The sequence below is a fragment of the Bufo bufo genome, chromosome 1, assembly GCF_905171765.1.
Source record: "Bufo bufo chromosome 1, aBufBuf1.1, whole genome shotgun sequence".
Classification (NCBI taxonomy): domain Eukaryota; kingdom Metazoa; phylum Chordata; class Amphibia; order Anura; family Bufonidae; genus Bufo; species Bufo bufo.
This window is the reverse complement of record NC_053389.1, coordinates 686,845,577-686,866,936: the sequence shown is the minus strand read 5'-3', so window position 1 is coordinate 686,866,936 and position 21,360 is coordinate 686,845,577. Positions and strand designations below refer to the sequence as shown.

Genomic DNA, 21,360 nt, shown 5'->3' with positions numbered 1-21,360 from the left:
AGGTCAAACACAGAACCTCATTCCAAAAGCTAAGCAACAGTTCTGCGGGCAATGGGGGACCGAGTGCACCTTCGGAACCCCGTGACAGTACCCCCCCCTTTTACGAGGGGCCACCGGACCCAAGACTTCAGGCGATGGCTTTTCAGGGTGTTCTAAATGAAATTTACGAACCAGTCTAGGAGCATGAACCTCCCTGGCAGGTACCCAAGATCTCTCTTCAGGTCCATACCCCTTCCAGTGAATAAGATACTGCAAGGAGTTACGCACCTTCCTGACATCCACTATTTTAGACACGACATACTCGACAGCATCATTAACAAGAACCGGCGGAGGCGAGGCTTTTGATGGTACTACCGGTTCAAAATATTTTTTAAGTAGAGATTTATGGAACACATTATGAATGTGGAATGACTCGGGCAGCTCCAACCTAAATGATACCGGGTTAATCACCTCCGTGATCTTATATGGACCAATAAAACGAGGAGCAAATTTTCTAGAAGCTACCTTGAGAGATAGATTCTTGGAGGACAACCATACTTTATCACCAACCTGAAAGTTCACCCCCCTTGAACGTCTCCTATCGGCCTTGAGTTTTTGAGAACTTTGAGCCTTTTCTAGGTTCGATTGAACCCGGGCCCAAACTGTGCACAGTTCGGAGGAGAGTTTATCAGCTTCAGGGTTAGAGGAGGAGACGGACGACCCAGAATGAAAACGGGGATGAAACCATGGTTACAAAAGAAAGGGGAGACCCCAGCAGAAGAATTGACACGGTTATTCAGAGCAAATTCAGCCAACGGAAGGAATTTGACCCATAATTGCTGGTCATCAGCAACATACAACCTCAGGAATTGTTCCACAGACTGATTAAGGCGTTCAGTCTGCCCATTACTCTCAGGATGGTAGGCGGAAGAAAAAGACAACGAAATTTTACATCTTTGACAGAAGGCCCTCCAGAATTTGGACACAAACTGCACACCCCTGTCCGAAATCAATATTTCCGGGATGGCCATGTAAACGAACAATCTCTCTCACAAAAATAGACGCCAGGGTTTTAGCATTTGGAAGTTTAGACAGGGGAATGAAATTAACCATCTTGCTAAACCTATCGACCACTACCCAAACCACAGTCTTACCCTCCGCCAGCGGTAGGTCAGTTATAAAGTCCATCGAGATATGGGACCAGGGTCTACTGGGAAGGGGTAGGGGTCGTAGGTTACCAGCAGGGCGAGTCCTAGGTGTCTTAGACCTGGCACAAACCTCACAGGCTGACACGTAGGACTTGACATCCCTGGTCAGAGTGGGCCACCAATAAGATCTAGAAACCAGATCCTTAGTGCCCTCAATACCCGGATGTCCACAAAAGGCAGAATCGTGACACTCACCCAACAGCTGGAGACGAAATTGTACGGGAACATACAACTTATCTGTTGGGGTGGATGCCGTGCCAGATGTTGTTCAGCCTAAGCGAGCCGAGATATCCTGGGTTAGAGCCGCTAAGAAGATGTTTTGCTGGTAGGATGGATTCAGGCGGCGTCTCAGTGGGTTGAAAAGCATGGAAGCTCCGAGATAATGCGTCTGCCTTCACATTTTTACTTCCCCGGCCTGAACGTAATGGAGAAATCAAAACGGGTAAAAAACAGAGCCCATCGGGCTTGTCGGGGATTCAACCTCTTAGCGGACTCGAGAAACATTAGGTTTTTATGGTCAGTGACAACAGTTACTCGATGCCTTGGCCCCCTCCAAAAAATGTCTCCACTCCTCAAATGCCCATTTAATGGCCAACAGCTCCTATTCCCTATGTCGTGAGTTTTCTCTCCGTGGGAGAGAATTTCCTAGAGAAGAAGGCACACGTCATCAGGTTAGTGAGTCTAGCAGGACCTTGTGAAAGGACTGCTCCTGCGCCGTCCTCGGACGCATCCACCTCCACAATAAAGGGTCTCTCCTGATCAGGCTGGATCAGAATGGGAGCGCTACTAAATGCCTTTTTTAATGTTTCAAATGAAGAAATGGCCTTACCCATTCCTTAATTGCTAAAACCTTACCAGGATCCATCTTAAAGGCGTGAGGAGTCAAAACATGCCCTAGAAACAGTATCTCCTGTACACCAAAGACACATTCTCTTGCTTAGCGGATAGCTGGTTCTCCCTCAACACCTCTAATACTTGTTTGACATGGGACACATGAGATTCGAAATCAGGAGAGAATATCAAAATGTCGTCAAGATAGACAATAATAAATTTACCTAAGAACTCCCTAAGAATATCGTTCATTAAGTTTTGGAACACAGCTGGGGCATTGCTGAGTCCAAAAGGCATCACCTGATATCAAAAGTGTCCTATCGGAGTATGGAACGCTGTCTTCCATTCGTCTCCCTCCTTGATTCGGATTAGATTGTATGCCCCTTTCAGGTCAATCTTGGAAAACCAGGTTGCCCCCAGAACCTGGGTTAAATAAATCCGGGATCAATGGGAGAGAGTATCTATTTGGACAGTGATTTTATTTAATCTCCGGTAATCAATACAAGGCCTAAGACCACCATCCTTCTTTTTAACAAAGAAAAAACCCTGCTCCCATAGGAGAGACTGAAGGTCTAATATGCCCTTTAGCAAGGCTCTCCTTAATATAATCTTCCATAGCATGGCGTTCGGGCCCTGAAAGATTATAAATTCGACCTTTAGGAAATTCGGCACCCTCAATTAGCTCTATGGCGCAATCATAAGGTCTATGGGGGGATAGAACCTCTGGAGTAAGGGACGAGAACACATCAGAATATTCCTTAATAACAGAGGGTAATGTATTAGACCTTACTGAAACCCCAGCCTGGACCACGGACAAGCATGAGTCACACTTAGGTCCCCATTTCACCAACTCTCCTTTGGACCAATCAATTGTGGGGTTATGTAAACAGAGCCAAGGCAACCCTAGTACCACCTCAACCGGTAGGTTCTCCAGGACTAGAAGAGAACATCTCTCAGAGTGGCACACACCCACGGACAGAGAAATTTCAGAGGTACATGACCTCACCGTACCACCAATCAGGGGGAGTAGCATCAATAGCCATGACATGGATAGGTGTAGGTAAAGCAAACATTGGAATACCCAATTTACAAGCAAACTCAAAGTCAATAAAGCTGGCCGCAGAACCGGAGTCAATAAAGGCCTTACCCGGCCACTTATTAACCCCCAGAGAAATTGTTATGGGTACCAAAAGCTTACCTTTAGAAAAATCAGGGTGTACCTGGTCTTTAGGTTGTCTTGCCTTAGAAGACTTGTCAGAGAGGTCCCTCTTAGGACACTTGTTGATCCAATGGCCAGGATCTCCACAGTAGAAGCACTCTCCGCGTCTGCGACGAAGATTACCTCCGGGTCATGCCAACCTGCATGGGTTCCTCGTGGAGACCTCAGTGTTGTCCCTGGAAAAGGCCTCTGGCTGGACCACCATCTAGAACAGAACTGTCGTTCTTGTCGTCTCTCTCTAACTTCGTCTGTCAAGTCGGACAACTAGGGTCTCATCTCCTCTAAGGTCTCAGGAATTTGGTAATTGACCAATAGATCTTTTAAATTATCAGATAGACCAGACCTAAACTGACTCTTCAGGGCTGGTTCATTCCATCCTGAGGGGACACACCACCGTCTGAATTGGGGTGCAATACTCCTCCGCAGGAGATGGCCTGAACCAGTGCCCTAAGAGCTGTCTCGGCTACCAGAGCCCTGTCTGGTTCGTCATAGAGGGTACCCAGGGCCTGAAAAAAACCCCTCCACAGAAGTTAGACAACTGCCCCAGGAGGGTACGAAAATGCCCAGTCCTGGGGATCACCCTGTAGTAGAGAAATGATAATCCCCACGCGTTGGCTCTCGGGACCGGAGGACACGGGGCGCAAACGGAAGTAGAGTTTGCAATTCTCCTTAAAGGAGAGAAACCTCTTTAGGTCTCCAGAAAAGGGTTCTGGGAGCTTGATCTGGGGTTCAAAATATGGACTGGAGGACAGAGGAGTGGAAGAACCTTGCCCTAACTCACAAGAACGGAGTTTCTCTCCTAGCTCCTGCACCCTCTGTGTCAAGTTAGAGACATGGTCAGTCAGGGTAGTAAGAGGATTCATGATACAGTGGTTATTGGGCCTGTTAATCTGTAACGGTCACGTCCACACACACACAGGGGGAAGGGTAGTGACCACTGCGCTCCACCCTCACCCCTGGCCCTGCCTACTTGCCTCACGAGTCCTGATGACAGGGGACAACTGGACGGCAGTCCCTAACTTAGGATATGTGCAGGGAAGACAGACAAGACAAAATAACGGAACATGAACGGACCGGGGTCAGAACCAAGAGAGCTACGCAGTACAACGGATTAAGCAAAGAATGGTCAGGAGAAGCCGGGGTCAAATACCAGGTAGAGTAGCGAAGTACAAGAGGAGTCCTAAGAGAGTAGTCAGGTGGGAGCCGAGGTCACAATACCAGGATGTATGCGCAGTACAGGAGGAGCAGGCAGAGGATCGTCAGGGAACAGGATCAGGTAAATATTCAGTAGTCCAACAAATAGCCAGGAACCTAGAAATTAACAGGCAACCTGTAGCCAGCAGGCTGCCTGTATTTATAGTGGGGAGTGAGGGTCATGTGACGTGGCCAGCGTCACATGACCGACAGACCAACCAGTCCGAGCACCGAGTGATCAGCTCGCGCTCAGGCAGACTAGGAGCAGGGAGCCACCCAGCTAGTAAAGCCGGCCTGGGAATGAGGTCAAACACAGAACCTCATTCCAAAAGCTAAGCAACAGTTCTGCGGGCAATGGGGGACCGAGTGCACCTTCGGAACCCCGTGACATTCCTCTTGGCCCCAAGAGGAAGCATTTTGCGAAACGATCGTCGGGCGGCTGTTTCAGACCAGGGTCAGTAGGTATTCATTGCACTTGCACTTTACTGTGTTTTTCTCCCCCCCCCCCCCTCTTTCCTTGCATTCTCTGCTTGGTGTGGGCGGCACCCAGGCTTGCACTCCCTCATATGTTTGGAGTGTTTGTGTATGTATGCTCTGGATGCTAGTACTGCTATATGCGCCCCACCAAGTTGATACTGCTTTATTGTGTATGGGGGGATACTAGTCCCTCATTGGTTTGGAGCTTACTCTGTTTTTATACTTTTTTATATAATTATTGTAACACCGTTGTGCTCTCAGAATGTGCTGTTTTTGTATATGTTTTAATTGATATACCATCTAATGTTTTGGATATCCAATAAAGAATAATTAAAGAGGACCTTTCATCAGTATAATTTTAATAAACTAATAACCCTACCTAATAGTGCGGCTTCCACTGATGTTCCCCCTTTTTTTTTTTTTTAATCGGCCACCGAATGTTGAAATAATAGCCCCGTTTGTTCTGCTGCAGCGCCTGTCACTCAAGCGCTTTTTTGTATGGGGCGTTGCTAAACTTTTTGCTTTGCTATGGGCCTTGGCTGAGAGCGCAGCCAATCAGAGCGCTCCTCTCTCAGCCAGGCAGATCAGATAGAAAGATCAGCGAAAGATCAGATAGACCGGCCGAGGGACGCGACGGGTGTGGAAGCAGCGGTACGAGCGGCAGGGTAAGTATCATAATCATCCCCTAGACATCGCTGCACTTTAGCTCCTTCTGCCTGGCTGAGAGAGGAGCGCTCTGATTGGCTGCGCTCTCAGCCAAGGCCCATAGCAAAGAAAAAAGTTTAGCAACGCCCCATACAAAAAAGCGCTTGAGTGACAGGCGCTGCAGCAGAACAAACGGGGCTATTATTTCACATTCGTGGCCGATTTGAAAAAAAAAAAAAAAAGGGGGAACATCAGTGGAAGCCGCACTATTAGGTAGGGTTATTAGTTTATTAAAATTATACTGATGAAAGGTCCTCTTTAATTAGAATTACTCTCTGTGTGGATGCTCTTTGAGCTGTATAGGTGATAATACGAATAACTCCATGCGAGATATTTATGATATAGTTGTTTTTTGGTGCTTTATAGTCATAGGAACGTTGCCTTATACAGGAAAAAAATTAAAATAAAATAATCGTACGATTAAAAAAATCGTACGATTAATTTAATCGCATATTATTCGCGAAAAATAAAATAATTCCGAATATTCGATTTCGACGAAAATAATACGAATATTCATTCGAATATTCGCGAAATATCGCGAAATCGAATATGGCACCTCCCGCTCATCACTAATTTTGAGTCTGCTGCCACAGTAACAGCAGTATGATCAGTTCCCAAGCTGACCATAATAGAAGGAGATCTGGTCCTGACAGTTTTTTAGCAGGTTCTGGCCATATATTGCCACTGCTTTTTATTTTTTTTATTGCTGCCACCGCAGCCACCACTCTCCTCCTCTCATGTCTCCTCTTCCTCAGCACCCTGATCCGGTTCCCAGGTCCTGTCCAACACACAATCATCATCATAGTCCTCACCCTATCTGCTACTGTGACTGTAATATTGCAGTGTCCCACTGCTGAGCCAGTGCTCCACTGCTAATTCAAAATGTGTATTATGCATTTTCTGTAAGTAACTTGCACAAAGAGTTATGCATTGCGAGGTTATGCAGTTACACCCTTCACATATGGTGATACGTTCATAGCCTGAGGCCTTGAAGAGAGCAAATGCAGAGAACAGTGAGATAGAAGTAACAATTTAATTGTGGGCTCCTTGGCCTCCCCCCAATTCCCTGCTCTGTATTTTTCAAGTGCCACTGTCACTACCACTGCCCCTACTGCCACCACCGTGGCTACAAGTGCCACTACCAGCACCACCAACACATCTATATTTTGGATCCCCCACCTCCCCCGGTTCTTACGATTGTCATCTACAGGGAGATTCTCTTGAGTATCTTTCATAGTGCATGGGATTTTGTTGTCTCTTCTTAGGATAAAAGAAAGTGATCCACTAGGAAAGGCTTCTTTGGGGTTGCAAGGAGGAGTTGCAAGAGGAGTGCTGTGACCCCTGGCTCCAAAGCACTTTGTCAGACTCAGAATTGACGTCCACATCACTGATAGGACGAATGAGCCATCTAGTCCACAATCTCATCCTGTTTGTCCTCAATAATAATGTGACGCCAATGGAAAGTCAGTTAGAAATGTGGCCTACTATTATTACTACTACTTGCTGTATGGCTGGTGCTGCTACTGCTTTCTGCACTACTAACCACATTCTGAATCTTGGATGACAAGGCATGGGTCTTTTATTATGAGGCTCATAAATGAAAAGACATAGGTTTGGTACGCAGATTATGAACTAACAAAACTGCAAGTGATGTTTTTGTAATTTAAAGACAGAAGTGCAATTAAATCCCCCTTCCTTCTACAAATGCATTGAACACTGGTATTGACAATTTACAATGGTATTGCAGTTTTTCAGTAAAATGCTTTTGCTGCGTGCTATCTTGAAGTAATTCAAGATAACTAACATGGTTATACTAATGCACATGTTAGATCAATACCACCTATCAAAAAGAAAAAAAGACCTATCTGGGTCACATAAAGATTACAAAAAACCTACAAACAAACTATGTGTATGCCCTGGTCATAGAATTACACACGACCATTTAATTAACAAAAGCCTTTATTTAAATCACTTAATAAAGTACACAATGTTAAATAAATGGTTGTGTGTAATTCTATGACCAGTGCATACACATAATGCACATGTTATACAACACATTCAATAACACAAGTACAGTAATGCAGAATAATGTAGTAAATGTAGTAAAATGCTTTTGCGATGACTGAACAGTATCTTGAAGTAATACAACATATGCACTAACATGGGTATAGTAATGCAGCTTTTGCAGTAAAACGCGTTAACTAACATGGGTGTAGTAAGGCAGTTTTTGTAGTAAAATGTTTTTACTATCACGGGTACAGTTAATGCAGTTTTTGCAGTAAAATATATTCACTAACATGGGTATAGTAGTGCAGTTTTTGCAGTAAAATGCTTTTGCTGTTACTGGTATCTTGAAGTAATATAACACGTTCACTAACATGGGTATAGTAATGCAGTTTTTACAGTAAAATACATTCATTAACATGCGTTCAATAACAAGTTTTTGCAGTAAAATGATTTTGCTGTTACTGGCATCTTGAAGTAATATAACACGTTCACTAACATGGGTATAGTAATGCAGTTTTTACAGTAAAATACATTCACTAACATGCGTTCAATAACAAGTTGTTGCAGTAAAATGCTTTTGCTGTTACTGGCATCTTGAAGTAATATAACACGTTCACTAACATGGGTATAGTAATGCAGTTTTTACAGTAAAATACATTCACTAACATGCGTTCAATAACAAGTTTTTGCAGTAAAATTATTTTGCCGTAACTGAACTGTATCTTGAAGTGATACAACATGTTCACTAACCCGGATACAGTAATGCCGTTTTTGCAGTAAAACACATTCACTAACACAGGTGTAGTAATGCAGTTTTTGCAGTAAAATGCTTTTGCTATAACTGAATGTTATCTTGAAGTACAATACAACACAATTAGGCCTCATGCACACGGCCATTGTTTTGGTCCGCATCCGAGCCGCAGTTTTTGCGGCTCGGCTGCGGACCCAATCACTTCAATGGGGCCGCAAAAGATGCGGACAGCACTCCGTGTGCTGTCCGCATCCGTTGCTCCGTTCCCTAGCACCGCAAAAAAAATAGAACATGTCCTATTCTTGTCCGTTTTGCGGACAAGAATAGGCATTTCTACAATGGGCCGCCCGTTCCATTCCGCAAATTGCGGAAGTCACACGGGCGTTTTCCATTTTTTTGTGGATCCGCGGTTTGCGGGCCGCAAAAAACAGCACGGTCGTGTGCATGAGGCCTTACTAACACGGGTACATTTATGCACTTCAGTACACTAAAAATGACCAATTACAAATGGTAAATTGAGGTTTATAGAAAAAAAGGGACAATTGCTCAGGATTTTCAGAAGAATATATGCTAATGGGGTACTGTCAATAAGCCTATAAACTTTAGATACTTGAGGTTTTTAGATTTACAAAAACAAAGTTGTCTGGCTGTCCATAGACAGATAAAATGAGTTTATTGCAGGATAGAACTTGTCAGCAAGCTGTATGACCGATGAAACAACACACAAGTCAGAGTGCCCAGTCCCTCGCTATCTATGCTGAGCTTTTCCTGATAAAACCCCAAAATCTATAGAATTATATATCTCTATTGCCTCCCTGTTTTTTTCAACTAGTGTCCAGTGGCACTATTATTTATTCATATAGTGCCGTTCCCTCTGCACTGTGATTGACAGGACCATACGGGTTGACGTTTCCTGGCCCTCTCCATCGAAATGCATAGAGAGCAGCAGTTGCAGAGAGAGCAGAGACTCTAGGAGTAACACCAACGCCAGTTGCTCCTAGAGGCTTTTTTGAATATATTAAAACTTAATTTTTTCCAATAATGCGGTCACATATGAACATGGGACCAACACAGATGACTTCAGCTGCCAAGTGCACATGTAACAAGTTAGCCAGTTTCATAGGTATTAATCTGCTGACAGATGGTCTTTAAGGTTTAGTGTATTTTTTATTGATTTCAATGGTTTTTCAGTGCTTTTATATTGAAGACTTATTTTTAGGATAGATCATTAGAGGGGTTTTCCGAGACTTTTATATTGATGACATATCCTCTGGATCTGATTGGTGGGTGTCCTACACCCCAGGGGTGCTGGACCCCCACAGATCAGCTGTTTAAGAAAGCACCGGCACTCACAGCAACACCACAACCTTCTCTCAGCTTTCCCTAGGCCAGTGACAACACGTTCATCGTTCACCTGGCCTAGGAGCAGCTCAGCCCCATTGAAGTGAATGGTGCTGAGCTGCCATACAAGCACAGCTGCTATTCAATATAAGGCGAACTGAGAGAAGGCTGCGGCATTATTGTGAACGCCAGTGCCTTCTCAAACAGCGAGGATAGGTCATCAGTTAGAAAATCTCGGAAATCCCCTTTTAATATCAGATCGGCAGGGGTCTGACTCCCGGCACCCCCACTTTCCAGCTGATTGCTGAGCATACAGCAGACCAGAACCAGGCACACCTTCGTACACTATATAATGGCCATACCTGGTTACTGCAGCCCTCTGTCATTTACTTGTATGGGAGGAAGCTGTACAACTTCTGCAAGCACATGGGGATGCCAAGATCTAGCCCCCCACAATCTGGTATTGATGACCTATATTACCTTTTGTAGTGCTGTATCAATCAGAGCATTCTAGAACATAACGTTCCACAAAAGGTAGATTGCTGTATTTTAGTTAAACAGATATAGCAAAGAGGTACCAAAATAGAGTTTGTGAATTGTGATTTGTGATAAAATAGTACAGGGCTAAACATAATCTTAGTAAACGATCATAACCTAGAGAGTCATCAGTATGCACTGTCCTGGGCTTGATGAACAATTTCAACACTGCTACATATGTATGCATAAGAAGTATATAGTTCAGCTTCCTTAACTGAAGGCTGCGTTCACTTATGGTTTGAGCCCTTTTATATATAACTATATCCTTCCCAAAGATGGGACACCCCAGGGGGCAGGAGCTTGTCCCACTGGTCTAAAACACTCCTACTCCTTTTTGAAAGCCCTTTGCTTCCAATCTGCAGTCCCTGGACTTCTGCCTACCTTTGCAGGAGGGTCCAGCAGACTTGGTAACCAGCAGGCAATTCCAGGAGTTATCTGGGGGAGAAAAAAAAGTTGACAGGAGGAGTCTAGAAGTCAGTGACTGCTAAACTTGGTCTGATTGGGAAAAAAAATTCTTTCCTTCACACTCACCTACAATACAGTCCAGCCTTGCTGCTTCTCCTGCTGCTGCCTCAGCTGCCTGCAAAGGACCTGACTTAGTACATACTATAAGGGGGATTTCACATTCTAAAGGTGGAAGGCTGGGAAACATCTGGAGGCTGCAGAAGAAGACATCCAAAACTATTCTCCAACAAAAAAAACTCAACAAAACTAAGTTTTCTGCCAGGTGTATGGGACATAGGTATTCAAGTACTGCACTGAACTTCTAAGGTAACACCAGCCTTTATTTTGTATGAACTCCATGGTATAATGAGAATATGTGTATAATATGTGTGTATGTATGTAAATATCTATCTATCTTTCTATTTATCTATTATCTATCTATCTATCTCATATCTATCTATCATCTCATATCTATCTATCTATCTATCTATCTATCTATCCCATATCTATCTATCTATCTATCTCATATCTATCTATCTATATATCTATCTATCTCTCTGTCAATCTATCTATCTATCCTCATTGATATAAATGAATGACATTACAGATGTAATTAACAGAAGTGAGAATGTCATTTGGCACAAGATTGACCATGAGGAATAAAATCACAAATGACCTTGTGCCCATAATCACAAATCCATAGATTTCCCATAGAGAAACATTGCAGATCACTACGATTTACAGGTGACCGCGTTTTATTGCGACGCCCTTACTTTACAAGTGACTTTGCATAGGACTTCAGGTAAACTGACAGCATTATGTTGAATGAAATATGTATTGAAATACCCGAATTATACAGTGCAAAAGTGTTAAATGACACATGTGGCTCTGCTACATCGATACATCATAACTGAATTTACAGATGGAGCCTCACTGTGTAATGTATGCTGTGCTCCCCCTTCTGTATGGTACGATGTGCCTGGTGTACTCGGTACACATCCCTCTGCTGGCTCCTTCATTAATGACAACCTTTCTACTAGAATATCCTTTGGTTCGTCTTTTGTAGCCTCAGGTTTTGAGGTTCACCGTATATCTGCTTAATATATTCACATAGATATTAATATTAGAAATGCATAAAGCAGTGTATTCCATAATGATACATCCAGGAAGACCAATTCTAAAGGTTATTCTAAGTGACTCTGACGTTTACCTTGGATGTAATAGTCTGTCACAAAGTAATAAATGCAGATGTAGCAGAGCTGAAGCTATCATTGGGCACTTTGGAGCTGATGAGATAATAGAGTAGGTTGCTTGCAGTCCTATGTGTTATCACCGCTAATTCATGATGATAGGTGACCAGTAACAAACACAATACCACTACTACTGCTGACAATTTTGGCTCAGCTATGTCTTTATGGTACTTTTACATATGTAAAATACATTAGGAAGGGTTGATATTCTTGAAGAATATACAATAGATGTAAAATATACATAATATATATCCAAATATCCTGTGCATGGACTACAAGCCATTATCTGAGAGAGACACGTCAGGACACTTCACTTTACTAGGGGTTTATGGAGGAAAGGCAAATACTTGAGGATTGGCTTGTCTGAACATAAATCTCCATTCAAGGTGGAGGGAGGAGAGGGTATGTACAGGAAAGCTGGTAACATACTTATGACTGGCCTGCCTGTCAGACTTTCCATTTTCTTCCTTTAAACCGCTATATTAAGGTTTCCTGTATTACCAGCCTTCCAGCTGAGGCTGAATAAGTTCAGCAGGGACTATTCAAAGTGGGCATTTCATATGGAAAATCAGGGAGTAGGGTTATTTTAAGATGATATGGAAATAGAAGAGGAAAAAGAAAATAAGTATTGAGGAGTTAGTCATCAGGTTAGTGAAGGAACCCAGGTGAGGGCTGTGTATGGAGGGGCATATGGCACTGCGGCCAAGGAAGACACACTATCATGGTGCATTTATTCCGTTATTACAGCTTCTACCATGACCAGGAAGCCATAGGAGATAGTGTTCAATATTGGATAGATAGATAGATAGATAGATAGATAGATAGATAGATAGACAGATAGATAGACAGACAGACAGACAGACAGACAGATAGATAGATAGATAGATAGATAGATATGCGATAGATATTAGATAGATAGATATGAGATAATAGATAGATAGATAGATAGATAGATAGATAGATAGGAGATAGATAGATAGATAATAGATAGATATGAGATAATAGATAGATAGATAGATAGATAGATAGATAGATAGATATGCTATAGATCAATAGATAGATAGATTTAGGATAGATAGATAGATAGATAGATAGATAGATAGATAGATATGTCATAGATAGAAGATTATATATATATATATATATATATATATATATATGCGATAGATATAAGATAGATAGATATGAGATAGATAGATAGATAGATAGATAGATAGATAGATATGAGATAGATAGATATTAGATAGATAGATATGAGATAATAGATAGATAGATAGATAGATAGATAGATATGAGATAGATAGATAGATATAGGATAGATAGATATGAGATAGATAGATATAGGTAGGATAGATATGAGATAGATAGATATGAGATAGATAGATATAGGATAGATAGATATGAGATAGATGATAGATATAAAAGTATGTTACCATCCAGTAAGACTTTATCTTCAATTGCTTCCAGTTCTATTAATTCTGGTCTGCTGCTTTACAGTGCTCATGTGCTCCCCCTACAGGACACTGAAAGGCACACGCTGCAGTGCATACTGAGTCTTGTAAAAAATTGCAGGGTGTGAGAAATATTATTGTCCTGTCCCTAAAATATCACACACTTTTTCACCATGTATAAAAACGCAACCTGAGATTGTTTCTAATGATGATCTGAGACAAGGATGATAGATGACTGAAAGTGACAAGTTAAAGGGGTTGTGTCACGAAACATATCTACATTTTTCAAACCAGCACCTGGATCTGAATACTTTTGCAACGGCTCGTAATTAAAAATTGTGTATAGCCACTGAGTTATTCAATAAAATGTATCTGGACAGCGCCACCTGCTGTTTGTTCTTTTCCTTATTTCTTGTCCGCCTCACTGAGTTGGTCGAACGTTCTCAGTTTAAATCTTCAACTGCCACCAGCCATATGTTCTGTTAGAAGCTGTGGCAGTAACAGGGAGAGAGCTGCAGCAGAAAGGACACACCCACTGAGCTGCCAGGCTGACAATAGCGGAGCAATTGGAGCAGTGAATGTGCAGATCTCTGGACCCATGTGAGGTGCAGGGCTGGGTCTAGCTTTGTTAGAAAGATATCGTCATGCGCTATATGATGTCTGATTTCATTTCCGTACATCAATCACGGCATAACCCCTTTAAGTTGTCAGCAAGTTGTGGTCAAAGGGGCACAGTGTACTACTGTGCAAAATAACCATGCAATGCTCACCTGTCTACATGGACCTATGAAATATAAACGTGCTGTTCGTATTTAAATTTCATCCTGTCAATGACAACTGCGCCGTAAGGATCAATGATATTTAAGATTCAACCCGTAGCTCCGAAACGCGTGTCATATTTATTAAGCAATTTCTTGATCTCCCCTCCAGACGCTGCAGTTGCAGGATTGTGGTGGACCATGTCCTTCTGCAGATATACAGACAGAAAGATGGACCTGTCATTCTAGGTCAAGGTGTGACAAGTACGGGATCGCAACGCAAAAAACGTACCATACAAAGCAGGCAGTAAAAGCTATTACTTTCTACACTGTGACTATTTTCTAGCTGCCGCTCTATGTACGCATTGAGCTCATACTGATCACTACTACTCTCATTCTCTATACCCAGCATTAAACAAGCTTCATTTAAACCTTGCGCTTCCCACTTTTTGTTTCTATTACGTTTTCCTATGTTCAGATTTTTTTTTTGTTACCACAAGATGACGCCAGGCTCACTCCCTAGTTCTCCTCCCCCGTCCTCCTCCCTAAGAAACAAACCAGCCTCTGTGCCTCCAGTGTCCAGCTTCTCACCAGTAACAAAAGCCGTGTTCATCTAGCCTCTAGGACCACATAGAGTGCCAGCACTCTACTGAGGGCCCATAGAAGCCAAGAAAAGTAAAGCTTGTTCAGAAAGGGGGGAAAGAGAGACAAGGACAGAGAAAATCATAGGCAGAAATGTGACCGTTATAAGGGGGAGGGAACGGGTTCATTGGAGCAACGGAAACCTTACAAGTTTACTTTTGAGTAATCACTGACTGCTTGTGAGACAGAACAGCCTGTCTGTGTACCGGGCCAGTGTATGACTCCTTCTCAGTCGCTCTCAATGGGCTTACAGTACTAACCAAAGACGTTTTTTTCCATCCTATGAATGCATTTACTTGATGATGAATCCATGTCACATACACCTCAATTTAAATGCTACTGGTTCAGTTATTTCATTTCGTTTTCTGCATATCTCCTTATAAGACGGGGTTATCCTCCAGTCACCTACTATCAAGGCCCCTTAAGGCACCAAAGTACATGTATCTCAAAAAATGTCATTCACTTTTACATAATTACATAGTTAAAGGGGTATTCCCATCTCAGGCAATGGGGGCATATCGCTAGGATATGCCCCCATTGTCTGATAGGTGTGAGTCCCACCTCTGGGACCAACACCTACAACGAGAACGGAGCCGGGAGAGCTGTGGCTGGAGGACCCCGAGAAATCCGTCTACCGCCAAGCACTGATCCCCTCTGTGCCCATAGAAGTGAATGGGAGCGCACCGCGCATATGCGGCCCCTGCTCCCATTCATTTCTATGGGGCAGATGGAAATAGCCGAGCCAGCGCTCGGCTATTCGGCGGCCCCATAAAAATTCATGGAGGGAGGCTGCGCATGCGCAGTGTGCCCTCCGTTCATTTCCCCCCTCCGTTCTGATTGTAGGTTCGGGTTCCAGAGGTGGGACCCGCACCTATCAGACAATGGGGACATATCCTAGCGATATGCCCCCATTGTCTGAGAGGGCAAAGCACTTTTAATACAGTAGAAAAAAGACATAAGGACATCAAGTTCAACCAAGGGAGAGGTGGGGACGTGAACTACAGAAGGAAGTGAGGTCCAGATTTCTACACATTTTCATAAGCATTAATTAAATTAATCTAAAACCTTTTTAAAACGGTCCACTGTTCCTGCTGTGACCACGTCCTGAGGAAATCTATTCCACAGATTCACAGTTCTAACAGTAAAGAAGCTTTGACGCTTCTAGAGACTGAACTTTTTCTTCTCCAGTCGGAGGCAGTGCCCCCTTGTCTTTTGAGGGCATTTTTACATGGAACAGTTTTTCACCATATTTTTTGTATGGCCCATTTATATGTTTGTATAGGTTAATCATGTCCCCCCTTAGACGTCTCTTCTCAAGACTAAATAAATTGAAGTCTTAATCTTTCTTCATAACTTAGACCCTCCATGCCCCTTATCAGTTTAGTCGCTCTCCTCTGTACTTTTTCCAACTGTAGTGCGTCCTTTCTATGGACTGGTGACCAGAACTCAACTGCATATTCCAGATGAGGCCGCACCAACGCTTTGTACAGTGGTAATATTACATCCCTGCCCCGCAAGTCCACGCCTTGTTTAATGCATGACAATATCCTGGTGGCCTTAGAAGCAGCTGATTAACATTGTATGCTGTAATCTAATCTAACATCTAATGTGCAGGATAGTCAATAATACATGAATCTAGGCTGCGTCACTTTGAATAAGCTTACCAATGTTTCATAAACCTTAAAGGCAAACTGGGCTGAGGTCTTGGGTAGTAGCAATACTTGGTCAGCTGAATCACGTTCTTTGTATATTGAGTAACTGTACGGCAGAAGTTCAATACAAACTGCAAAAAAATTGCCACCAAAAAAAAAAAATGCCTCTAGACTGACACATGTAGAGTAGACCAGGGGTCAGCAACCTAAATGATCTATAGGAGTTCTGAGGAAAGCTGAGCTAGTGTGCATCCTGGAGTTTCACAACGTACTGTAGAAACATAGAAGAGTAATGACAGAAGAAGACCCCCTGGAGCCTCTACTCTGCCCTAGTGTTTCCTTTTCATTTTCCAAGGCTTATCTTTCCATGAGTATTAAAGCCATAGTGGCCCAGCAAATAACAAAAAAACACTCTGTTGGTGCATGGGGTCTATGGATACATTTGGTGTGTGCGCTGTGAACTTTCCTCATGCATGCCCCAAATGTCTTAAAAATGAAATGTAAGCAAGGCCTTCTAAAGAATGGGGTGGGTCTAAGATATCCAAATGCTCCGAAATTAACTAAAAGAAGGCATCATGTTTGGCTCAAAATCATGGTATATGTGCAAGCCAACCATCTAACATACTGTACCTAGTGAATATTTCCTTCCTCCCTAGTTTCCCTCCTTTCCTTCTTTACATTCTTGCTTCCCTCTCCTGCTCAAGAGAAAGATGATCAAAGTCTACTGGTCGTATATAACCTACATTTTTAGGTAATTCTGCTCCTCCTTATGGTGAACTAAGATTCGTTTTTGTACTGAATGTTCGGAGTAGGCCTGTACAGTGTCTATGAAAATAAGGCTACTTTCACACCTGCGTTGTTGTTTTCCGATATTGAAAACCCGCCAATCTCAATATCGGAAAAAAATGTTGTCTTTCGTTCCGTCAGCATTCTGCTTTGTGACCAGACACAAAACTGCTGCAAGCTGCGGTTTTGTGTCCAGTCATAAAAATTTAAAAAACGGATTCGTCACTAAACGGATTAGTCAGTGGTGACTAATCTTTTTTTTTTTAGGAGCCTAAAGGATGGATCTATCATCCATTAACTTTCAATGTATTTAGTGACGGATTTGTTTTTTTCCGTTTTGATTTCACACAACCGCATTCTAATGGAAAGGATGTGTCCTGATGTGCAAAATCAAAATGGATCCATTTAATTCCGGAATTAACAGCACAAGTGTGAAAGTAGCCTAAGATATAAAGATAATGCAACTATGGAGCTGCCTACTCAATGTGTATGTTTAAGGGGGGAAAATATGTCCCACGAAGACTACAACTGGTCTATTTTTTTTATAATACGATGATGTTGGATGTCTTGCAAGGACTGGATGATGAGTTAGATCCCAAACAACCATCCTGTAGATTTTTACTGGCCTTTGTTCAACTTTCTTTTCTAAAATTAGGTATTAACTGAAATCGGAAGCTACAGCTGGTAATATTAGTAGCGGGATATATCTCCTGAGCATGGAGCAGTTTTGAAGGATAACTATATAGGATCTTTATATTTCATCCACAAGTTTGCGTGTTGCATACGTTATATCCAATGGCATTATACATGTTAAACAACTGTGCTAAATAATAGATTGGACAAGAGGTCTTCTCAACTATTATTTCCACTTTTTACAGACAGTACTTTCCCCTAATTTCAGTAAGCCTATGACTCCAGCAGTGATGTTCTGATCAACCTCTACAGTATGTCACGCCTGCTTGTCGTTCTTCATCTACATGAAGGCTTATAACGGCAATAGACCCAATATAATTGGAAACAGACTGCAAAATCTAACAGGGACCAATGCATAACGGTCACCAGTGGGGCCCTCCTCAGTTATCTCCTGCTATTAAGGCCTATTGCACACGACCGTAGTCCTGTGCCCGTGCTGCGGATCACATATGCGGATCCGCAATACACGGGCGCCGTTCCGTGGGCATTCCGCGTCACGGATGCAGACCCATTCACTTCATTGGGTCTGCAAATCCAGAGATGCGGAATGGTGCCGAATGGAAGCACGGAACGGAACCCTACGGAAGCACTACAGAGTGCTTCCATGGGGTTTCGTCCCGTACTTCCATTCAGCAAAAAGATAGAACATGTTCGATCTTTTTGCGGGACGGGAGGATCGCGGACCAATTAAAGTGAATGGGTCCGTGATCCGCTGCGGCTGCCCCACAGTCGGTGTTCGTGCCACAGGGCACACACATTCGTGTGCAGGAGGCTTAACACTGTTATAGACCTTCCAGAGCCACCAGCTGGGTATATAAAGACCTGATGCCACCAACATCAAGACATGATGGATCACAGGGTTCTGGCGCTAGCAAAGGTCAGAACGTTCAGTCTGTGGCAGTGCGGTGGTGGAGTTAAAATGGCCGAACACCACGCTTGTCTTCTGTGTTTTTTGTGTAACCTCATGGCCTGGTGTGGTGGTACATGCTGTATAATATATATATATATATTGTATGTGGTGTGGTGTAGTGGACTGGAGTATGGTCAGAGAAGGGAGTCAAATCCACACTGTCACTGACCTGACCTCACTCAGACCTGCTGTTTGCTGTTATCATCTTTGATATTGTGAAGAAAAAGAGATGGGAGGGGCACTCTCTACATATGGGATCACATGAAGAGTTAAAATGACCCAATTGGAGGGAAATACATTTTATTAAGAAATACTATAGACTCTAAAATACAATTCCATAAATGGCATAAAATGGAATAAAATAAAATAAACTTATCCTAAAAATATATTCACTAGAGAGGAAAACGTCCAGTATATCTATCTACTCCTTTGGATCGGATGTTTCAATACAGTTCCACAATAGAGTTCCACAGTACAATTCAGTCTTTTTGGTACCAAATGGATTGATAAAGTGCAATAGTGCAATTGTGCAATGTGCAATCCAGGCAGATTCAGGTGAACAGTCCGGCCATAGTTAATAATTGCCGGGATATACTGCTCAATTCCACAGCCAACTGGATACTATTACAATTGCACCAACCTGGCGGCCGCACAGTATGCTGGTTGTACGGACCTGAAAGGTAAGTGGAGCGTCTCTTCCCTCGCCGGTCTGTTAATAGCGCTGGTAATGATAGGGGTCCTGGTGTCCGGATTATACTGTAGTCGTTCACGAACAGGCCTGTCGTTTTATGTTAGATATCATAATCTTTAGGTGTACATCAGTAGAATTGACTCACTAGCTGGGATCAAACGCGTTTCGGGGACAACCCCCTTCTTCAGTGGATATCAGTAGTGAGCATTAGTTCCGGTTTTTTATAGGCTGTTGCCTGTCAATCAACCATATTGATGGTTCACATCCAAAGTCCGGACTGGAACCCTTGGCAATATATTTTCCTCTATTAAATCACTTCTCATTCAATCTCCTTAAAGGATATTGCATATAATACTGTATAGACATCATACTAAAATACTTAATAAATAGTTAAAAAATCCTTAAAAATATATTATTTTAAAAACATATATATACGTAGACCATTATAATGACATTGGTGGTGATTCATCATAAAGAGGATTTTTTTACCCCATAGACATTAGAGCAACATTAGTGGCAATTCATTATAGAAGATAATCCTTCATGGAGGAAAAAATATATTTTATTCACAGATGTTTGGGCTGTTTATTAGAAGGAGCCTATATCAAAAAGGCTTTATATCCAAAATAAGGCGAGGGTGTGTTTGTAAATGGGCAAGGGAGGGCACTTGATTGTCGAGTGGGATGGCATCCAATGTGAAGGGGATGAATATCTTTGATATTGCCATACTCACAGCCTGCGTGACACAGGTTTCCACTGCCCACTTGCCAGCGTCTTGGTACCATCCAGGGGCAGACTGGGTACTTAAAGTGGCCCTGCCTAAAAAGAATAAAAGTGGTCCCATGTTGTAGGGGGGCAATACAAGTAGGCAGGGCAGCAATACCATAACTCAAAATACCGTCTCAGCAGAACCATATACCACAGTGCAGCACGATATATTGCCCTAAACGCTGTCCCTCTGTGGTGGCCATCAATTGCTGCCATTTTCTGTCCTCTTCCTCCTCTCTTATTAAGATATGGAGCAGGGGGCTTAGGAGGTGAGATGCGGGCCACGGCAGTTGAATTCAGGAGGGCATGTGCAGTTGCTGGCCAGGTACATGAGTACCTGATTCTCACAATGTTAATTATCACTGAGAATTCATTATGTCTTGGGCTAGAGGCAGAGCAGAGGGCATGGGCAGCCCCCTGGGCATTGGCCCGCGGGGAAATTTTTCCTGCAAGATCTATAGCCAATCCGTCCCTAGTACCATCTGAGGAGGAAGGGTATGGCCAGGGGAAAAACCCACATGGTACTTGGCTGAAAGCTGCAGCAGCGAATCTTGCTCAGTGTCCTTTGGCTTTTTGAGTGGACTTGCCACCGATTGCCACCGATTGCCACCGATTGCACTCCTTGATGGAAATTCAAAGCATGACAATGTCAAGTTATCTGCAGATTTGATTGAGTAAATGTTCTGCAGTGTGAAGGAGATTTCTTTTTTAAATCTCATCTATCTTCCTGCTAACGCAAATGCTTTGGATTTGACTTGTGGTGTAGATTTTAAATCCATGGCATTTTATTTTATGATACAGATGTCTACCAGTGCAATGCCTCGCTTACTTGTGAATTAGATCTGCCTACTGAAAAGGTCTCACTTATCATTGCAAGTTTGGATTGGCCCCCGTACCAGCAATGTTACCTAATTGTATTGACCCTACTTCCTGCCACTTTGGAACCACCGACAACATAGGGCCACTTTTATTTTATTTTATTAATTTTTTTCCAAGGGCCACTGTAAGTCCTCCAGCTGTACTTGGTTTCCATGGTCGCACATTACAAACGAATCCTTTGTAGTCT

At 42.8% G+C, this 21,360-nt stretch overlaps 1 protein-coding gene across 2 annotated transcripts in view; it reads left to right on the top strand.

Moving 5' to 3' along the window:
• Positions 1-10,769: 10,769 nt before the first annotated feature.
• The window catches only part of ACAN (aggrecan), a 123,293-nt gene continuing 112,702 nt past the window's right edge, over positions 10,770-21,360 (top strand). For both annotated transcript variants that reach the window (XM_040414168.1, XM_040414167.1), the window contains exon 1: positions 10,770-11,020. The gene's annotated coding sequence lies outside the window, so the exon portion shown is untranslated. The remainder of the gene's footprint in view (positions 11,021-21,360) is intronic.